Source organism: Rhinopithecus roxellana, chromosome 9, assembly GCF_007565055.1.
Source record: "Rhinopithecus roxellana isolate Shanxi Qingling chromosome 9, ASM756505v1, whole genome shotgun sequence".
In the NCBI taxonomy this organism is placed as follows: domain Eukaryota; kingdom Metazoa; phylum Chordata; class Mammalia; order Primates; family Cercopithecidae; genus Rhinopithecus; species Rhinopithecus roxellana.
Genome location: NC_044557.1, coordinates 73,985,450 through 74,005,922, shown reverse-complemented (window position 1 = coordinate 74,005,922; position 20,473 = coordinate 73,985,450).

The window sequence follows — 20,473 nt, the reverse complement described above, 5'->3', positions numbered from 1 at the left end:
GTCAAGGAAGAAACAGCTAATTTGCATGAGATCTATAAAAAAATGATAAGGCCCTCAGGAAGATGGTCCAATCTCAAGGAAACTGATCCAGCCCAATGATACATGGTTAGGGTCAGGACTCCAAGTCTAGAGAGGAGGGACACCATACAGAGTCACTACTAACACTGAATGAGAAGAGAACCTGAGTCAAAATCCAGACCAGGAGCCTAAACAAAAAAGAAATGGAATGAGATAACACATGAAAATGTTTGGTGTTCTGAACTACTCAGAAACCCAGAGTCCTGTCCTTGTATACTAGATCCCAAATCTATGTGCAGAAAAGAACATAGTGGGATGGAGGAAAATGGTGGTAGGGGAGGACAGGAAGTATGAAACAGAAATAAGTCAAAATCAAGGGTCCAGTGGTCATTTCTAGAAAATCAGATTTATTCCAGTCTCCTAAGAGCCATGTAGAAGACGAAAGAGGGTGTAGAGAGGGGTCCTTTGATGAGGGTTACAAAGACATACACAGGCCCTGTGAAAATTAATTCAGACTCCATGGAGAAAATGGGTTCATAGCCAAAAACTGACAAGGGTCTCTATTTGGAATAGCTGGATAAGACAGAGGCTGACAACAAATGTATTAACTACCAATATAAATGAACCCACATCTAAACATGTTCTTTCCCCTTCAGAAATTGCCCACCCTAGACACTATATTTGTTTAAACTGAACTTCCTTATTTTCTCCCATTCAGATATAAAAGTATACTGAAGAAATATAAAGGCAACCACTCATAACTCTGTGTTACAAAGAAGGTGTAACAGAATAGGTTCAGAGTTGGCTACGAGAATGGAAGGTTTAGAGGCTCTCCATGAAAACCAAGGTCAGAAGCCATGCCTCTGACTCCAGCTTCTGACTTCAATCCAGCTGTCAAGATTTGTTCATTCCTGGGACCTGCCCTGTATCTTGTCCAGAATGGATTATCATTCAGGGTATTATTATGCTTTTTTAAAAAACTTTTTTATCACAATAACTTTCCTCCATAAAAGAAAACTCTCGCTGACATAAATGTTTGATTAGAAGCTTTCATATATTCCAATATGAAATGTTCCCTCTCAACCAGGGCTCATGAAATATACATCAAACAAGTTCTTTATGCAGCATGAAACAAATTTCAATACTCCTCTTCAAATAAAATAGTAACAATTTTAGACTATCTCTAATTCGTATAATTGGCCTCAGGAGGTAGCTATTATAGCCCACGGATATATAAGCAAGTTTGGATTTTCAGTAAACTGATTCTGCCAGCCCTGTGAATCCAAATATAATGGATAACACTTTTTGTTTGTCTTTTGGTCAAATTATCCTAATGGGACATTTACCTCGGCGATTTTTCAGTCATCTTATAAGATTTTGCTAAACAATTCTTGACAATCCACTTTATTAATAATAACCTTAGTTCCCAATTACACTAAAAGTTCTGGTGCAATAGGATTCACCCTTCAGATCTCATCAGTACTCATCCTTAAGTAATCTCTTCCGGTGTCAGAATTTTAAACATCATTTGTGGGGATATAACCAGACATTTACATTTTTAACCCAGACCATCTTTTGAACTCCAGATTTGCAGATCCAGACACCTAGTCATCATCACTGTTTGAGATACTAAGGCTTAATATGTCCCAAATTACACTCTAGATTTTTTCACCAAGACTTTCTCCCCTCTCAATATTTTCTGATTCATAATATGGGAACTCTATGTTTCCAATTGAGGCAAAAATCTTTGGGGACATTCTCGACCCTGAGTCTTTTCTCTTTCTTATCCAATCCATCATTATATCCTGCCAATTCTTATTTGAAAATAGCCCTAGAACCTGACCACTTCTCCCCAAACCCTACACATCTCTTCCTGAATTGCAATAACATTTATTTATTTATTTATTTATTTACTTTGAGACAGGGTATCACTCTGTAACCTAGGCTGGCTGGAGTGCATTGGTGCAATCTCGGCTCACAACAGCCTTGACCTCCCCAGGCTCAGGTGATTCTCACATCTCAGCTTCCTGAGTAGCTAGGACTACAGGCATGAGCTGCCACACCTGGCTAATTGTTGTATTTTTCTATAGAGACGGGATTTCATCATGTTGCCCAGGCTGGTCTCAAACTCCAGGACTCAAGCAATCCACCTGCCTTGGCCTCCTAAAGTGCTGGGATTAAAGGTGTGAGCCACTTCACCAGGCCCTGAATTACAATAACCTCTAACATGTGTTCTTGCTTTCCTCATACTTCCATTCCATCTACACTGCACACAGCAAGCAGAGTAAACATAATATAAGTCAGATAATGCCATCTGTCAGTTCAGAACACTCAAGTGGCTCTTGATAGCTCTCAGAGTAAAAATTAATTCACCCAAATGCCCATCAATGATAGACTGGATAAGGAAATGTGGTACATATATGCTATGGAGTACTACACAGCCATAAAAAGGAATGAGATCATGTTCTTTGCTGGGACATGGTTGGAGCTGGTAGCCATTATCCTCTGCAAACTAACACACAAACAAAAAAAACAAACACTACGTGTTCTCACTTACAAGTGGGAGCTGAACAACGAGAACACATGGACTTGGAGGTGGGGAATATCACATACTGGGGCCTGTTGGGTGACAGGAAGGAGCAGGGTGAGCATCAGGAAAAATAGTTAATGCATGCTGGGCTTAATACCTAGGTGATGGGTTGATAGGTGCAGCAAACCACCATGGTACAGGTTTACCTATGTAACAAACCTGCACAGCCTACACATGTATCCTGGAACTTAAAATAAAATAAAGTAAAAATAAAATAAATAAAATGAAATGAAATTTACTATGACCAATCTTCTCTGCATACACTGGCACCTAGCTACTGTTCTTATTTTGTCTGCTTCTACTCTCCCACTTTTTCACTCTGCTCCAGCCACTGGTCTTCCTGCTGTTTCCTGATCAAACTAGCAAGTTCCAGTTTCATGGCATTTGTACCTCTGTTCTCAGCCTTAATTCATTTAATTAGCAGAATAACCCTACTGGATAAGTACCACAATCAATTTCCTTACTTAGAATGTTTAGGAAAGCAAATTCTCAGGTCCCATTTGGAGGTAGGACTCCATCATCTGTGCTTTAACAAGGGCTTCCACTGATTCTGATGCATAATAAAAGTTTGACAACCACTACAACACCTGGAGGCATTTTTGGTTCTTGCTACAGTAGAGCAGGGTGAAGAAGGCTACTAGCATCTCGTGGCCACAGATGCTGCTAAACATTGTATAATGCACAGAACATCCTCCACAACAAAGATGATCTGGCCCAAAATGTCAATAGTGCTGAGGCTGAGAAACCCTGATGTAGTGTCTAGACCAGGCTTCTCAATCTCTTTTTTTATTATCATCTACCTAAGGCACCTTAGATATTTTCCCTAATTAACTAGCCCCCTATAAAATGTTAATACCACAGCTACACAGTGTATCTCTTTATGGTCTGTCATCCTTTGGAGGGCCAAAAATCATTCTAATATCTAAGAAATGTTTTGTGCTCCTAAAACCAATTTTCACTCCTGTTTAGAATGCATGGTCTACCAATAACTAGAATCAAGTTTTAGCATAGCTTGAACAGAGAGGTTCTATGTGAAGAAAGACTTGTTCTCTAGTAGATCTGCATCACTCAGCTAATATGTAATAGCAAGAAATTGGGAAATGAGTTTGAATAGAGTGTCAGATTGAGGGCTGAGAGTTTATTGTTCAAGGGAGAGTTATTGCTCTCCCTTGACATTATGGTGGCCTTAGAGTTTGAATATGATGATGACCTGTGGTAATCAAGGTTGGAATGCAGAACTGCCTTGGCAGGGTAATGAGGAAAGGGTCAGAAAGGTGAGCAAGTCAAAATGAAATCAGAAGTCCGCCAGCTAGCTATGTTCCATAAAAGGGCCTGAACAATACCTCCTTCACTAAAGCAATAAGGAGTGCATGAGTGAGGGAGATACCAGATTCACTGAAAAGCCTCATGGTCTCCTGTAAGCCAGGGTGATGGTAGGAAATAATCCTTGAAAACAGGCTTCCTAGTGTCAATGAGAATAACAGGATTCTGGTGAACATATTTTATTGCCCAGGAAAACAGAGGAGCAAGGCCAGAGAGGAAACCAGGGGGTCTTGACCACATGGATTAGTGACAATGGCTGATAAACCATGGTGTTCCTTGGAACAAGATGAATAGGCAGCCAATAAGTGCACTTCTTGACTTAACAATAACAACAACAAAAGGCCAAAGATACTTCACGAAAGGGTTGCTGTAATGACAAGTAATTATTTCTTACCAGTTTCCAAATCTGAGCTGGTTATTGAGTCCCATCACTTAAAGATGAGGTCCACTTAAAAAAGAACCCTGGAATGCCACACCAAGTATATGCAAAAATATTCTCCTAATTCTTTCCCATAGAAAAGTATGGCCATTTAACAGAATAATTGTACACTAGAAGAGGGATAATACCCAGATATTTTGAGGGCTATGATAAAGAGTTTGAGTTGACATTGTTACCAGGAGACCCAAAGTACTATGATAACTCCTGTTAGAGTCAGGGTCTATGGAGACCAACACCATCATACAGTGTGTCCAGTGGACTTTTCTGTCATCATTTCCCTAGGTGATTAGTGCAGCTGGCAGAACACAGATTGTTTTCTCAATCTATGGATTAAGACCCATTATGATGGGAAAAGTCAAATGGAAACCCTAGAACTTTCCCCTAAAATAGTAAATCCCAAAAATTTAATTTTCTGGAGTAAAATTATAGAAACTAGTGTCAACTTCAGTGACTGAAAGTTTAATTCACTGACACGGTCATTTAAAGTTCTGATAAATCATGGCAGAGGATGGTGATCCATGATAAGCCAGCTGTAGTGCCAGTCATATCTCTTGTGCCAAATATGATATCCTGACTAGAACAATCTACCCAGCTCTGACAATGGATGGGTATTTGTTGATCTGAGCCAAACATTTTTTAAATTCAAGCTGTTTGTATTCATCTGGGATAAATACTTACTTTTTTGCCCCAGAGCTGTGTTAACTGTCTTGCTTCCTTTTGTTCAAAAAAAGGACCTGGATTATTTTAGCATTCCACAGGATACCAGATTTGTTACATATTGATGGCACACTAATTGGACTTGGCAAACAGGAAGTGGTAATTACTCTGTATGTTCTTGTAAGACACATGCATGCCAAAAGATTGAGATAAACTCCATAAAGATCCAAAAGCCTTACACTTTGGTGAAGTTTTCAGAGGTATGGTTTCCTTGGGCATTTGAGATATTCTCTATAAAGAAAAAGGCAAATTAGTAAACATCATAACTCTTACAACCAGGCACAGCACTGAAAGGATTGCCCTGAATTTTGGAGGCAACATATTTCATGCTTGGAAACACTATTCCAACTCATTTATTGGGTGACTTGGAAAACTACCAGTTTTGAGTGGGTCCTACAGCAAGAGAGGACTTGTAGTGAAAGCTTCACATTCTTTCAGGCCAGCAGATCCAACAGTGTCAGAGATACCTGTGGTAGATATGGACATTGTGTGGAGTCTCTGTCAAGCCCTCGAGGACACGCTCTGTAACATAGATTTTCTAAGATTCTGGAGCAAGACCATGCATTCTGTAGCACTGATCGCTTGCCACTTGAAAAGGACTACCTGGCATATGACTGAGCCCTAATAGAAACTAACCATAGTTAAGTAAGCTTGCAACTGGAACTACTCACCGTGGAAAGGGTATTTTCAAAACTACCAATCATGAGATCAGGGAGGCATAGCAGCAATCCATCATACAATGAAAAAGATAGTCAGCATTAGGCCTGAGTAGATCCAACAGACAAAAGTAAAATAGAAAAAGAGGCAATACAGACCTTAATTCTATTGTATTAGATCAGCAGCAGTACTGGCCAAGAGTAAGGGGAACCTACAATGAGTAGAAGAGGAGGAAGATAATGCCTATCAAATATGTGTCAAGACCAGCTGCCACAGCAACAAATGTCTCTTAGTCCATGAAACCTTCAGTTATAAGTCTTTCTTAGAGATGATTTCAGGCTAATCTCTTGAAGAGTCAGTAACTGAGTGGACTTACAGAGAGGCATGAACCAATTTGGGTAGAGATGTTGATGCCATGTCCCAGAATCTCTCAGTCTACTCAGATTACCTGCAGTTGTAATTGAGATGGTCCCTAAAACACAGAAAGCTTCCTACCTCAAGTGCTGACTCTTTCTGCTTTTCTGGCTGAGGGCTTTCTTCAGGACAACAAAGCCTGCTGAACCTATACACAGGGTGTTGCTGAAAGCCAAGTAACTCTAAACCAAAGAGTGATGAGAGATGATGGATAAATAAACCAACTTCCTCTTCCATTGGTGAGACAATACTGAACATTCTACATGGTTTCTCAAAAGATCCCCAGAGAAATTGAGTTAAGTAATTTTATGACTAGGTTTTTTTCCTTAGTTACAGCTAAGGAAAGCATTCTAGGAGAAGTTCAGAAATACAGTGTAGGCCCAGTTCAGCACCTAAATGCAGATAGTTTTAATCAAGGTTTCATAGACTATTTTTCTATCAAATGTCTTCAAGATTAGTTCTATAGATATGAGGATCTTAGTCTCTGACATTTTGCCTCTCAAACTGTAAAGTTTAAGCTACCATTTAGCATAAAGAAAAATTTTAAATGTTCCAGGAACTATTACCATGAATTTGAGAAGACTATGCTTTGGGGAACCAAAAGATTTATCTTACTTTCTGCACATCCTTGTTTCAATCATTTTAGGAGGTATGTCATTATCTGTGGGGAGTTGCATTGCTCTGATAGACCTTTCCGAAGCCAACGGAAAATGGAGACCACTTTAAATTTTCATTAGCTTCATCATGCCTTATCCTGCTTGTCATACTGCTTGCCTGCTATTAGAGGGCAATTACTTGATAAGTTCTTTTAGAGGAATGGAAATTATAAATGATGTTCACTTAGTGGCAACTTAAAAATCTGACCTCATTTCAGGCCTAGAGTTCTTGCTACAGGAGAAGTCCAGAGAAAGAGGTTAGAGGCACCTCATCAAGACGGAAAGAAGCTAAGTTCCCGCTGGGACAGAACGTTGTAAAAATCCTAAATGACATCTTTCTCTCAAAACATCTGACATTTTGTTATTCTCATTCTTCAAGCGAGTAATCCTCACATTGATTTTTAGATTATTTAAATACCTTCTAATATTAAAGTGACAAGACTTTACTGCTAAAATACGTCTTCATTCTATCTCTACTTTAAAAAGACTTATTTGGGTTTGCAAATCATCATTTTTACTTTCATGTGACTTTCTGTGGCTCTTCCAGAATACTCCCCACATTTTTACGGTTGAATTCCATGCCCATACTGACATCCCTTCTTCTTTACGGCATAATAAACAGAAATAGCTAGGCCAAATGATAGCAGAGGAATCAAACTCAAAATTGTAAGAAGACTTTTCAGAATCTGCTCAGATAAAATAAAAACACTGCTCCACCAAGTTGGACAGATGCTATGAACCATTAACATATTTAAACTTTGGGTAAACCCATTTAAGTGTTTGTTGCTTGCTTAAACTTGCCTAGAGGACTCAGAATTAAACACATATGGACAATAAATAGCCACTTCATTTGGGAGATAGGCATTATACAACCAGAGCAGGAAATGAAATCAGGGTTCAGATCCAATGAATAAACGATATGTGCAAGGTGTATGCCATCACTGGAGAGACTCCTTAAAGAGATGCCACTCATGATCCTACAAAAATTATACTAACCATGTGCCTACCCAACCTCTCTGCTCCTCCCAGTATTTCTAGTCAACTAAATACAAGAAAGACCATTTCATTTGGAGTAGGATTTCTGAGCCAGAGTCTCATCCTAGATGTTACTATTTTTTAAGGCAGTGATCTAAACACGTGGTGTTAGCATAGACTGGTGATTATACCAACAGCTCGAGCCAAGCTAGAGAGGCTGAAGTGATTGCACATCTGCTCTGACTTTAATGCCAGCTTTCATTCCTGATACTAAGTCCTCAGAGAGCTGAGTGTGAGTGCTTAAATTGAGTACCACATAAATTAATTGAAGTCAGCTAGTTGCAAATAAACTCATCTCATCTGATATACCTCCATTTTTATTAGAAAGTAAAAAATGAAAATAAACTATCAATGGTATTCTGTTCTGTAAAATATGTTATTCATCTTTATGTTATTTTAATGTTGGATAGTTGCAATTCAAATTTTTTACACATTTGAAAAATTATTTTCCTTTTATTAGATAAATCTGTGTAAATGAGCTAATGGGGGAAAAATTCTGAGTCATTCTTTTATCCAAGAATGAACTGAAGTGGAGTACCCTACTTCACTACTCCCTAGTTGTACAACCATGGACAGTCATCTAATCCCTAGAGGATTAGATACCTTGTTTTCAAAGAGAGGAAATTGTCCTAGGTCATTTACATGGGCCCTTCTAGCTCTACCATTCATGATTAGTCAATAATTATAAATTTTCTGTTTTGACATCAGATTTCAAGTTATTGTATTGTATTCCAAGGCAGAAGCAGAAGTTTCCTTATAAAAATGAGAACATAGAATTAAATGTTCACCCAGAAATATCTGTCCAAATTATTTCCCCTTGGTTTTGATACAGAACAAACCACTCAGATTTTCTAGTTAAAGTTGTAATTCAAGAGAGGCATAACTCATTTGTGCCACTATGTGTCTGGCACCATGCAATGTACTTTACACATATTGGCTCATTTGATCTGCATGACAACTCTGTGAGGATATCTACTGAGAAAAAAATGAACAACTCATCATTTATCTTGCCTGAAAAAAAATGACTGAGGCCAGAACAGCTGACCAAAGCCCAGGCTCTTCAGTGCTGCATTATAGTGACTTAATTAGGGGAAAGAAGACAGCATTACACTGGCACAGCCTTTCAGCAGGAAAATTCAGAAGCTTGTTTGGAAAAGTGTGTGTTGGTATTTCCCAAGGAGCAAAGAAGTGCTAATGGATGTGCAGCAAAACCATGACAAACATCCTTGATGATTTACTATTTAATGTTCTCCCAGTACACAAAGAGTAAATGATTGCTTTAAGGACAGAAAACAAGTCTTATTTTTAAAATTCTTTTGATTTTTTAATTTTTATGAGTACATAGCAGGTGTATATATTTATGAGACACATGAGATGTTTGAGACACATGCAATATGAAAGAAGCACATGATGGTGAATGGGGTATCTACCCTCTCAAGGATCTATCCTTTGAGTTACAAACAATTCAGTGACAATCTTTAAGTTATTTAAAAATATACAATTAAGTTATTGACTACAGTCACCCTGTTGTGCTATAAAATAGTAGGTCTTATTCATTCTGGGGTTTTCTTTGTACCATCCCCAGTACCACCACCACTGCCATACCCCCACTACCCTCCCCAGCCTCTGGTAACCATCCTTCTACCTTCTATGCCTGTGAGTTCCATTGTTTTGAATTTTAGATCCCATGAATAAGTGAGAATATGTGATGTTGGTCTTTCTGTGTCTGGCTTATTTCACTTAACACAATGACTTTCAGTTCTATCAGTGTTGTTGCAAATGACTAGATCTCATTTTTATAGCTAAATAGTACTCCATTGGCTATACATACCACGTTTTCTTTATCCATGCATCTGCTGATGGACACTTAGGTTGCTTCCAAATCTTAACTGTTGTAAACAGTGCAGCAACAAATATAGGGGTGCAGATATCTCTAAAACATACTGATTTCCTTTCTTTTGGTTATATACCCAGCAGTGGAGTTGCTAGATCATATGGTAGCTCTATTTTTAATGTTTTGAGTAACTGCCAGACTGTTCTCCACAGTATTTGTACTAATTTACATTTCCACGAACAGGGTACGAGGGTTCCCCTTTTTCCACCTCCTTGCCAACATTTGTTATTGCCTGTCTTTTGGATATAAGCCATTGTACCTGGGTTGAGATGATATCTCATTGTAGTTTTGATTTACATTTATCTGATGTTAAATGATGTTTGTTGAGCACTTTTTCATATGCCTCTTTGCCATTTGTATCTCTTTTTTGGAGACACACCTATTCAAATCTTTTGCCCATTTTTTGATCAGATTATTAGATTTTTCCCTTTAGAGTTGTTTCAGCACCTTTTATATTCTGGTTTTTAATCTCTTGTCAGATGGGTAATTTGCAAATATTTTTGTCCCATTCTTTGGGTTGTCTCTTCATTTTGTTGATCGTATCCTTTGTTGTGTACAAGCTTTTTAACTTGATGTGATCCTGTTTGTCCATTTTTGCTTTGGTTGCCTGTGCTTGTGGGGTATTGCTCAAGAAACTTTTGCCCAGACCAATGTCTTGGAGATTTTCCCCAATGTTTTCTCGCAGTAGTTTCATAGTTTGAGGTCTTAGATTTTAATCCATTTTGATCTGAGTTTTGCATATGGCGAGAGATAGGGGTCTATTTCATTCTTCTGCATAGGGATATTCAGTTTTCCCAGCCTCATTTATTAAAGAGGCTGTCTTTAATAAAGGCCTTAAGAGCAAAACTTAAGCAAAACTCTGAGAAAAAAAAAAAAAAGTTCTGTCTCAAAACTACAGTATCAGGTCCAGCTCCTACCCAAGAGTTTCCAGCCTGTCAGCCTGCCCTACAGATTTCAGACTTGCCATCCATAAGTTAATTCCTTGAAATGAATACACACATACACACACACACACACCACACATACATACACACACACATATATTTATAAATTATTTTCATTGAGGGAGATGATAGAACAAGTGTTGCAGTATTTCAAACTTAATAAGCTAAATTTCATTTGTCAAGATAAAGACAGCAAGGAGGAAGGCTAGTTGAGGTAGAAATACTGACTTTACTTGTAGACATCTTGAATTTCAGATACAGTCATGAATCACTTAATGACAGGGATATGTTATGAGAAATGCATTGTTAGGTGATTTTTTTTTCATTTTGCAAACATCATAGTGTACTTACACAAACCTAGATTGTATAGCCTAAAACACACCTAGGCTATGTGGTATAGCCCACCTCTCCTAAGCTACATACCTGTACAACATGTTACTGTACTGAATACTGTAAGCAATTGTAATACAATGGTATCCATGTATCTTAACACATGAACATGAAAAGGTACAGCAGAAATATAATGTAAAAGACTTAAAAAAAGATATACATGGCATTTACCATGAGTGAAGCTTGCAAGACTAGAAGTTGCTCTGGATAAATCAGTGAATGAGTGGTGAGTGACTATGAAGGCCTAGAACATTAATGTACACTACCGTAGACCCTATAATACACTGTGAACTTTAAAAACACCGTACCCTTAAGACTACACTAAATTTATTTTAAATTTTTTTCTTTCTTCAATAACACACTACTTAGATCACTGTATTTTTTATTTCATAAACTTTATTTTTTAAAACTTTGATTCTTTTGTAATAACATTTAGCTTAACACACATATCACACAGCTGTACAAAATATTTTAAAATCTTTATTCCATAAACTTTTATTCTATTTTAAAAAATTTATTTCTCTTTTTAGTTTTTAAACTTATTTGTTAAAACTAAGACACAAACACACACATTAGCCTAGGCCTACACAGGGTCAGATTTGTCAATATCACTGTCTTCCACCTCCACATCATGTCCCACTGGAAGCTCTTTAGGGGCAATAACACGCATGAAGCTGTCATCTACCATGAAGACAATAACTTCTTCAGGAATACCTCCTGAAGGACCTGCCTGAGGTTCTTTTACACTTAACTTTTTTTTAGTAAGTAGGAGTACATGCTAAAGAAACAATCAAAAGCACAGTGTAGTAAATACACAAACTGGTAACAGCCATTTACTTTCAAGTATTTTGTGCTGTACATAATTGTATGTGCTAATTTTTTTGTTAACAACTAAGACACAAACACACACACATCAGCCTAGGCCTATACAGGATTATCAACACACCAATGGGCAATAGGAATTTTCCAGCTCAATTATAATCTTACGGGACCATCATTGTATATGCAGTCTGTCACTGATGAAATGTCATTATGTGGCACATGATTGCATATGGAAAATTCCAGCAGATATACTGAGGAGGCAGATAGAAATTTGAGTCTTACGTTCATAAGAGAAGTTATTCCAGTCAAAATATTATATTCAACTACAGTAAATGTAGTTTCTGACTGCATAGATAGCACATATAACCCATATCTCTACAGAGACTGAAATTTACACATTACAACTCACGTGCAAAAGAAATGTCTAGCTCTAATTATTGTTTGAACATAACTTACCTTCAAACCAATTTTACCCTAAATGCAAAATTTACCTAGTAAAGATAATTCACTGTCTTCCTATTTAAGGCTGTTTCTTCTTAGATAAATAGCCTCTCAAGTCAGAGTTGAAACATCCTGTCAAAGCTGTTTCCTCCCTCTTCTAACTTTTCTTTCCCTAGAGCACCTGGATAAAGGTGCAAGTTTAAGCATCATCATGACAGTAAGAAGGGGGAAGAGAGAGGGTTGTTTCTGTGGCCCACAAGGTGCACTCTAGATTCTAGCTGCCCTTCACTGAGACATCATCTTCCTGCCTTGCTACTGAATGTTCCATGCTTTTGTTTGCTTATATATGAACTAGATTTACTTAAGAGCCTGATAAATCTGGAATGAAATAATAGGTAAGGCATGTAGTGGCTGCATGTCTTTGGAAAAGCTGCTTAATTTGACGAGTTTTATCTCACTCATCTGCAAAATAAGGTTCTTTCCTACATTCTAGGGTATAATGAAAGAAACCAATTGACTCATAGAGGTCCTCTTTCTACCATAACCATCTAAGCTATTAGCAATAGCCATGACTAGTGACAAACTTTCATGTATTAAACAGCACTCTCCCTATCAGAAAATCATGTGATAATAAAAAAAGCTTCTAAGTTATTTTCCTCAGCAGAGTCTCTATAAAAATACTAAGATTTAGGTATTGCACTGCTTAATATTTTCTTGTGTTTTTATAACATTATTTTTTAAATCATACTTCACTTTTTCTTTACACGCAAGATTGATAAAATAAAATAAATTGGTCATCTCTTTATAACATTTTATAACATTCTTCATATACACGACGAAGAGAGGAGAAAACTATGAGAAGACTAAATCTCTTAGTAGACAAACCTTTTTCCACAATCCCATGCACCTAGGCTGAAAGACATTTTTAGAAGACAAACACTTTTAGGATGACTAGACACAAGTAATCTTAGAGGTTTCATTAAAGGACTTCACCTGGGTGGTTCAACTGCCAAAGACTGACTTCAATGGTTCTCATCTGCCAAGTAAACCAAATGAAGTCCAATCATTTAACAATAAAATGTTCTCTTTCTCTTTATCTCATAGCTCTTCTACAGATTAAGCAAGATTTTTTTCATGGCAACCAATAATTAGCAAACCATACAAGAGACATCTGTGACATGAGTCGTGAAGCCATAGCAATGACATCTTCAAGACACCCTAGTGCTTCTCAGTGTTTTTCTAAATCCATTCTAGGGGTGTCTGCTGATGGCTAACTGAACATCTTCAGTTTCAAAACACCTACCAGGAAAAGAAAAGAAATATCATAGCATACAAAGAGGGGTGTGCTTTCTCAGGAAGCATGATTCTATGATTCTTGCATGTAATAAATTTTTTTTAAATCAGAAGAATTATGGTTGTTTAGTTGCTGCTACCATTGTTGTTTTCTGAGAGCATGTCTTGCCTGCATCAGCATCATAACTGCCAAAGCATTTTTAAATGACTCATTTTTAGGGGTGAGGATGAGAGTGGAATTGGGTTCCAGGCTTGAATGAACCAAAATCCACTATGAGATCTATTATGTTGACAGTAAGTACAGCCCTAGATTTTCTTGCCCAACCTCATTCATATTATTAGACTAGCACCTTCCAAATGCAATTCAGAGCCTGCCATCCAAACATTTTGAAGGGAGAATCTTCCACAGTAATAAATTATCACTTTTTCCTATGTGAAAATGCCAAATATCTCCCACCAGAAAGACAACTATGTTTGCATTTTTCAAAATAATTTACTCTTGTTCTTTTATTCTCTTCTGCTCCCCTGCATATTTTCAGCTATTTTTCCTCCTTCTCAAGCATCAGTTTTACCAGTTCCTTCATATGCATTTAACACTGAGCCTGGCAGGTTGCAGCAAGCAAAGCAGAAGATAGAGGGGCAGTCAACTATCTGATTAAGGTGTGTATTTAGGTCCAATTAAATTTGCACTTTCACATACTTTTGGTGTGGTTGCAGATTATGACAATAAGAAATTTTTTAAAAAAAGAAGTTCAATTTTAAAATGAAAAGGAACATGGCCAAAAAATTAAAATTAACACATCCATTAAGCTTTTAAGTTCAATCTCTCACAGTCAAAAATACAACAATAATTTCACATGTCAAGTTAGCAAGCAAAAATTTCTCTGAATTGAAAATAGTGAAATATGCACACTTATATGGTTGGGAGTAAGAATTCATAAAATCTTAGTGTCATTATGATTTAGCATAATTTTAGTATTATTAAGGTCCTTGATCTATTTTACCCTTGACCTCAGTAATTCTACTTCTAGGAATATATTCTAATAATCAAAGACACATATAAAAATTTATTTTTATTATTTGTAGCAGAAAAAAATTCAAAAATTGAAGAATGGTAAAGTAAATTGTGGTATATCCATATAATATATATTTTTTTAATTCTGGGGTACATGTGCAGGATATGCAGGTTTGTTCCATAAGTAAACGTGTGCCATGGTGGTTTGATGCACCTATTAATTGATTACCTAGGTATTAAGTTTTACATGCATTACCTTTTTCCTAATGCTCTCCCCACCACTGCCCTGCCCCAACAGGCTCCCATGTGTGTTGTCCCCCTCCCTGTGTCCATGTGTTCTCATTGTTCAGCTCCCACTTATAAGTGAGAACATGTGGTGTTTGGTTTTCTGTTCCTGCATTAGATTGCTGAGGATAATTGCTTCCAAATTCAACCATGTCCCTGCAAAGGATATGATCCCATTCCTTTTTATGGCTGCATAGTGTTTCACAGTGTACATCCACCACATTTTCTTTATCCAGTCTATCAATGATGGGCATTTGGGTTGATTCTACATCCTTGCTATTTTGAGTAGTGCTGCAATGAAAATACGTGTGCATGTATCCTTATAATGGAATGATTTATATTCCTTTGGGTATACACTCAGTAATGGTATTGCTGGGTCAAATGGTATTTCTGGTTCTAAATCTTTGAGGAATCACCATGGTGTCTTCCACAATGGTTGAACTCACTTACATTCCTACCAACAGCATAAATGCATTCCTATTCCTCTGCAACCTTGCCAGCATCTGTTGTTTCTTAACTTTTTAATAATTGCCATTCTGACTGGCATGAGATGATATCTCATTGTGGTTTTGATTTGCATTTCTCTAATGATCAGTGATGATGAGCTTTTTTTCATATGTTTATTGGCTGCCTGTATGACTTCTTTTGAAAATTCTTCATGTCCTTTGCCCATTTTTTAATGGGGTTGTTTTTCTCTTGTAAATTTGCTTAAGTTCCTTGTAGACTCTGGATATTAGACCTTTGTCAGATGGATAGATTGCAAAAATTTTCTCCCATTCTGTAGGTTATCTGTTTGCTCTGATGATAGTTTCTTTTGCTGTGAAGAAGCTTTTTAGTTTAATTAGATCCCATTCATCAATTTTTGCTTTTGTTTCAATTGCTTTTGGCAATTTCATCATAAAGTGTTTGCCCATGCCTATGTCCTGAATGGTATTGCTTAGACTTTTTTCTAGGCTTTTTATAGTTCTGGGTTTTACATTTAAGTCTTTAATGCACCTTGAGTTATTTTTTGTTTAAGGTATAAGGAAGGGGTCCAGTTTCAATTTTCTGCATATGGCTAGCCAGTTCTCCCAGCACCATTTGTTAAACAGGGAATACTTTCCCATTGCTTGTTTTTGTCAGGTTTGCCAAAGATCAGATGGTTGTAGATCTGTGGTTTTACTTCTGAGCTTTCTATTCTGTTCCATAGGTCTGTGTGCCTGTTTTTGCACCAGTACCCAGCTGTTTTGATTACTGTAGCCTTATAGTATAGTTTGAAGTCAGGTAGGGTGATGCCTCCAGCTTTGTTCTTTTTGCTTAAGATTGTCCTGGCTATACAAGATCTTTTTTGTTCCATATGAATTTTTAAATAGTTTCTTTATAATTCTGTAAAGAATGTCAATGGTAGTTTAATGGGAATAGCATTGAATCTCTAAATTGCTTTGGGCAGTATGGCCATTTTCATGATATTGATTCTTCCTATCCATGAGCATGGAATGTTTTTCCACCTATAATGATTTTTTAAAATCATCTTTTAAGAGAATAAATATGTAAGAAAATGATCATATTTGGTGAAAAATATAGGCTATAAAATTATATAGAATGTTTATTTCCTTTTTGGAAATAAATTATTTTCTTGGCAATGCCCCTTAAAAAGTTATATTTATTTGTATATATGCATCTGTAATATAATATAATAATATAATGGTATATATACATATGTGTATACTTATGCACTTTAACTCAGTAAATAAATTTCTGCACATCTGTCTTAAGAAATGAATTCTTCCAGATAAAAAGATCTTTGTTAATAATTAATTACTAATAATACTAAAAAATATTAGAAATATGAATACTTGAGCAAGCAATAATAGAATGCAACCATCAAAGAAGCAATAAAGATAATAGAATAACAAATGTTTGTAATTCAAATAATACTAGGCTGAAAAGATACTTAATGAATGTAATTACAACTAAGAAAAACATGTATGTAGAAGAAACATAATAGGCTATAAATAACAACTCAAACCACAAAAGTGGTTATATTAAAAATAAATTACCTTTGGGTTTTTTTTTTCTATTTTTCTTTAGTTTGTTGAAATTTTTCTAATAAATATAGTACAATGCCAAAAATATTCAAGAAAAATATTGAGAAGAAGTGACAGAAGGTTTAACTGAAACAGAAAGGCTTAGATTAGAGCAACTGAGATATATGATGAGAACTCGAGAGTGAGGAAAAAGCCACATGTAGAATTTCTCTGCTTATAAAGGGAGCAATGGGATCTGAAGCTCAGTTAGTGAGGGGTGCATCAGCACAAAGGGGACTGCAAATGCCTCAACAACTTGGAAACCTAAAAAAGTATTAAGTTTGGTTTTGAAATGTGTTGATCTATCATGGAAGAAAATTAGGGATTGGCAAATTAGAGGTTGGCAAAAACATTGATGTTAATACTTTTAACACACTTCAGTCAGATAAGGTTGTGGATTTTAACTTTAATCCATTTTTTTTAGGACTCACATCTAAGTTTTGCTAATTGTGGAAAATGAATTACTTCCTGAGGTGCATACCAAGTAGGAAAATGAGGAAAAGTCCCCAAAGATAATTTCATGGTAACCAAAGTTAAAAAAATTGAGCAAATGTAGAAAAAATTGCCAATATTAAACCATGAAATACCTATTCCCAGATTATCAAAAGCAGAACTGTATGTGCCAATCCCTGGTGCTATTACTATCATGTTTGGTTAGACAAAGAAAAAAAAAAAGGTATACCATAGCAGTCTTGGCTGCTAACTCAGTTCTAGCTAAAAATAAAACCTGAACTAAGTACAGAATAAGGTTAAGACATGGCCAAGAATTGCAATGGAATCCTTCACCCTGATAACTAATTTTAGATTTATATTTATTGAGTTTTCACAGATGGCAGAGACCTCCCTTAGGTAGTAGGCATGGTCTCATCATAAAGCAACTTTTAAAGTAACAATTTCATGTCACAAAACAGGCTAAGCAAATTAGTGTACTATTTAGCTATATCTGGATTTGGGAATGCTTCCTGAACTTGCTGCTTTACCATAAGAACACTATGCACTGAGTTATCCTGATTTTGAGATTTTTTCAGATAGAAAACAAGGTTTCAAGCCAAGATGACAAAGAAGAAAACATGAAGGCCTCTGAAGACTGAACACTAAAACTCTACCCATAAGTAGATACAAATATTCATTTACACAATGCTTACCGTGAACATTTGGTACTTACTCAAGAGAGAGAAACAAATTGAGTTTGATTCATAAGTGCTGAAGGAGCAGACAGAAGAGAGACTGACCATGTCATCTGATCATCTTCCACTCTCTTTGGAAGTGCTGGATGTTCTTGATCTCCACACTAACTTCACTTGCTGTCCCCATTGCCAAATACAGAGGGTATAAGAAGCTCCTAGGATTGTCCAAACAGATGCTGATGATGATAGACACAATGCTGCTGGAATTGAGTGTCCCTGGCCTGGATAAGTCCAGCAGACCTTTGCAGAAGTCAAGAATGTTATAGAGGTCCTAGGTATCAGAGTCTGGCCTGGTCATCCTGGACCTCACAAACCTCTCAAACACAAAGGGCTGGCATAGAATGTACTGATTCTCTCTCTTCAGTTCACCCTCTAGGAGGCTGATGGCTGCCCAGGCCCTGTGGTCTTCTCTCCTCGGGACATACACTGTGATGAGCACAATCTTGGGTATGATAAGGGTAAATTTACCAGAGGTGGCGAGTTGCTGTATGATTTCAAGATGCTCACAGAATTCCAGGGTTTGTGCAACAGGTAAGAGGTCAAGGCTGACTGATCTGGAGGCCCCTGAGGTCTTCATGAATTGTGCCACTTCACGCTAAAGCCAGAGCTGGACCATATCTTTGGAAAACCGAGTCCCTGAAGTTCTCCCTGGAAGCTGCCGAGATGGGTTTTCTGCTCCTTCAAGTGTAGTGCTCACAAAGACACCCAACTTAGGGTCAAACCTCAGGAACTGTCCAGTGAGTCTAGTTGCAAAGTAGCTGAAGCTTCTGAGGAAACAGAGGCACACAGCAGCTTCATCCTGACTCCTGAATGGAGGTAGGACCTGCCCTAAATCCACCCTCTCCTGTGAAGTCCTGCCCGGGAGACAGCCAGCACAGAGCAATATCCTCAAGGAGTTGCAGCAACCTGGGGATGTTGGAAACTTTACAGCTCTGCAATAGGTCATGCAGATGGTGGGACAGGCCCAGGCCTGGCTCCTGAAGGCCTCCCACTGAGAAGCAGGTTCAGCAGGATCAACAGGTGGTCCCACAGGCTACGTGGACTCTACTAATGTGAGTTGAAGAGGCTGCGGTTGGTGCAGAGCCAGCCCAGCATCACTTTGATGGTGGGCAGCAGTCCCTCCCACAGAAAGGATCTTCAATTTCTTTTCAATGGTCTGGAGAGTATTGTGAAACTGGACAATGGAGGCATTCTGCCCCAAATAGGAGTCAATTGGAGGCTCTAGCTCATAAAACCTGCTCATATCATCCTTGTCCTTAGTGCCAGATGCACTGCTGGAGGCAGGGCTCAGCTGAGTCTGAGGCCTCACAATACTATGACTGAAGATAGGAGCCAAGCGCAAGCCAGGTTTCACTTGGAGCTCTTGGCTCAATGGGGCTGGCAGGGTGGCAGAAATTGTTGTTTTCAGCAGATCTAGGAGATGATGGAGAGGTTTCTATGCCCTCCACTTGTCCCTGGGATAAACAGCTTTACATTTGGGTGTGTCCCCACTTTCCAGTACTGCTTCTGGATTTGGGAAGCCAATCTCTCCTTCATCAGTTGTATCTGAATGAAAGTCTCTCTCTGCTTGTTTCTGAGTGGACCTGTGAACTTGAGGATTTGTTTTCCTATTCATCTGTCTCACCCGACTCACAGCAAGAATGAAAATTAGCTTCTGAGTTGTAGCCCTCACTAGAAACACAAGATAACCTGTGGTTTTTCTGTGATTTTCTGTAGTGGGGTCCAGGACAGGGAGCTGGAAATCTTGTTGCTCCTCCCCAGACTTTTCAATCCTGACTTCCATCACCAGGGACAGTGACCTCTGCAGCCAGCTTGTTTATCTGAATCTCAGCCTGGATTCGTGCATCCACATGTTGCATGAGATGAGAGAAATTCAAGGTGAAGATGACTGCTGACCTGTGCTGTTTCAAGCCTGTTTTCCTCAGGTTGTTCACATTTATGAGTCAAAGAAGCACCATGTGGAAGATGAGGAGGTCTGGGAGAAACAAATCGCCTCTTAGGAGCTTTCGCTTCATGGACGCTCAGCTTGGGTAAGATGGACATGGCCGATAGGAAAGACAGAGACAAGAGTCTTTCAGAAGTGGCAGAACTGGCTATCAACTTGACTGCCGTGCATTTCCTTTGAGGCTGCAGAAGTCTCTGAAGATAGAGGAAGCTAACCAGCAGCCTTTGGTTATCCCAACACTGCCTCTGCTTGGGAGACACTTTCTTTCCCTGGTACATTTTCAGATGGCTGTACCTTTTCCCTGCATGATCAAAGAACCCTTTGAGGTTCCAAGATGACCCT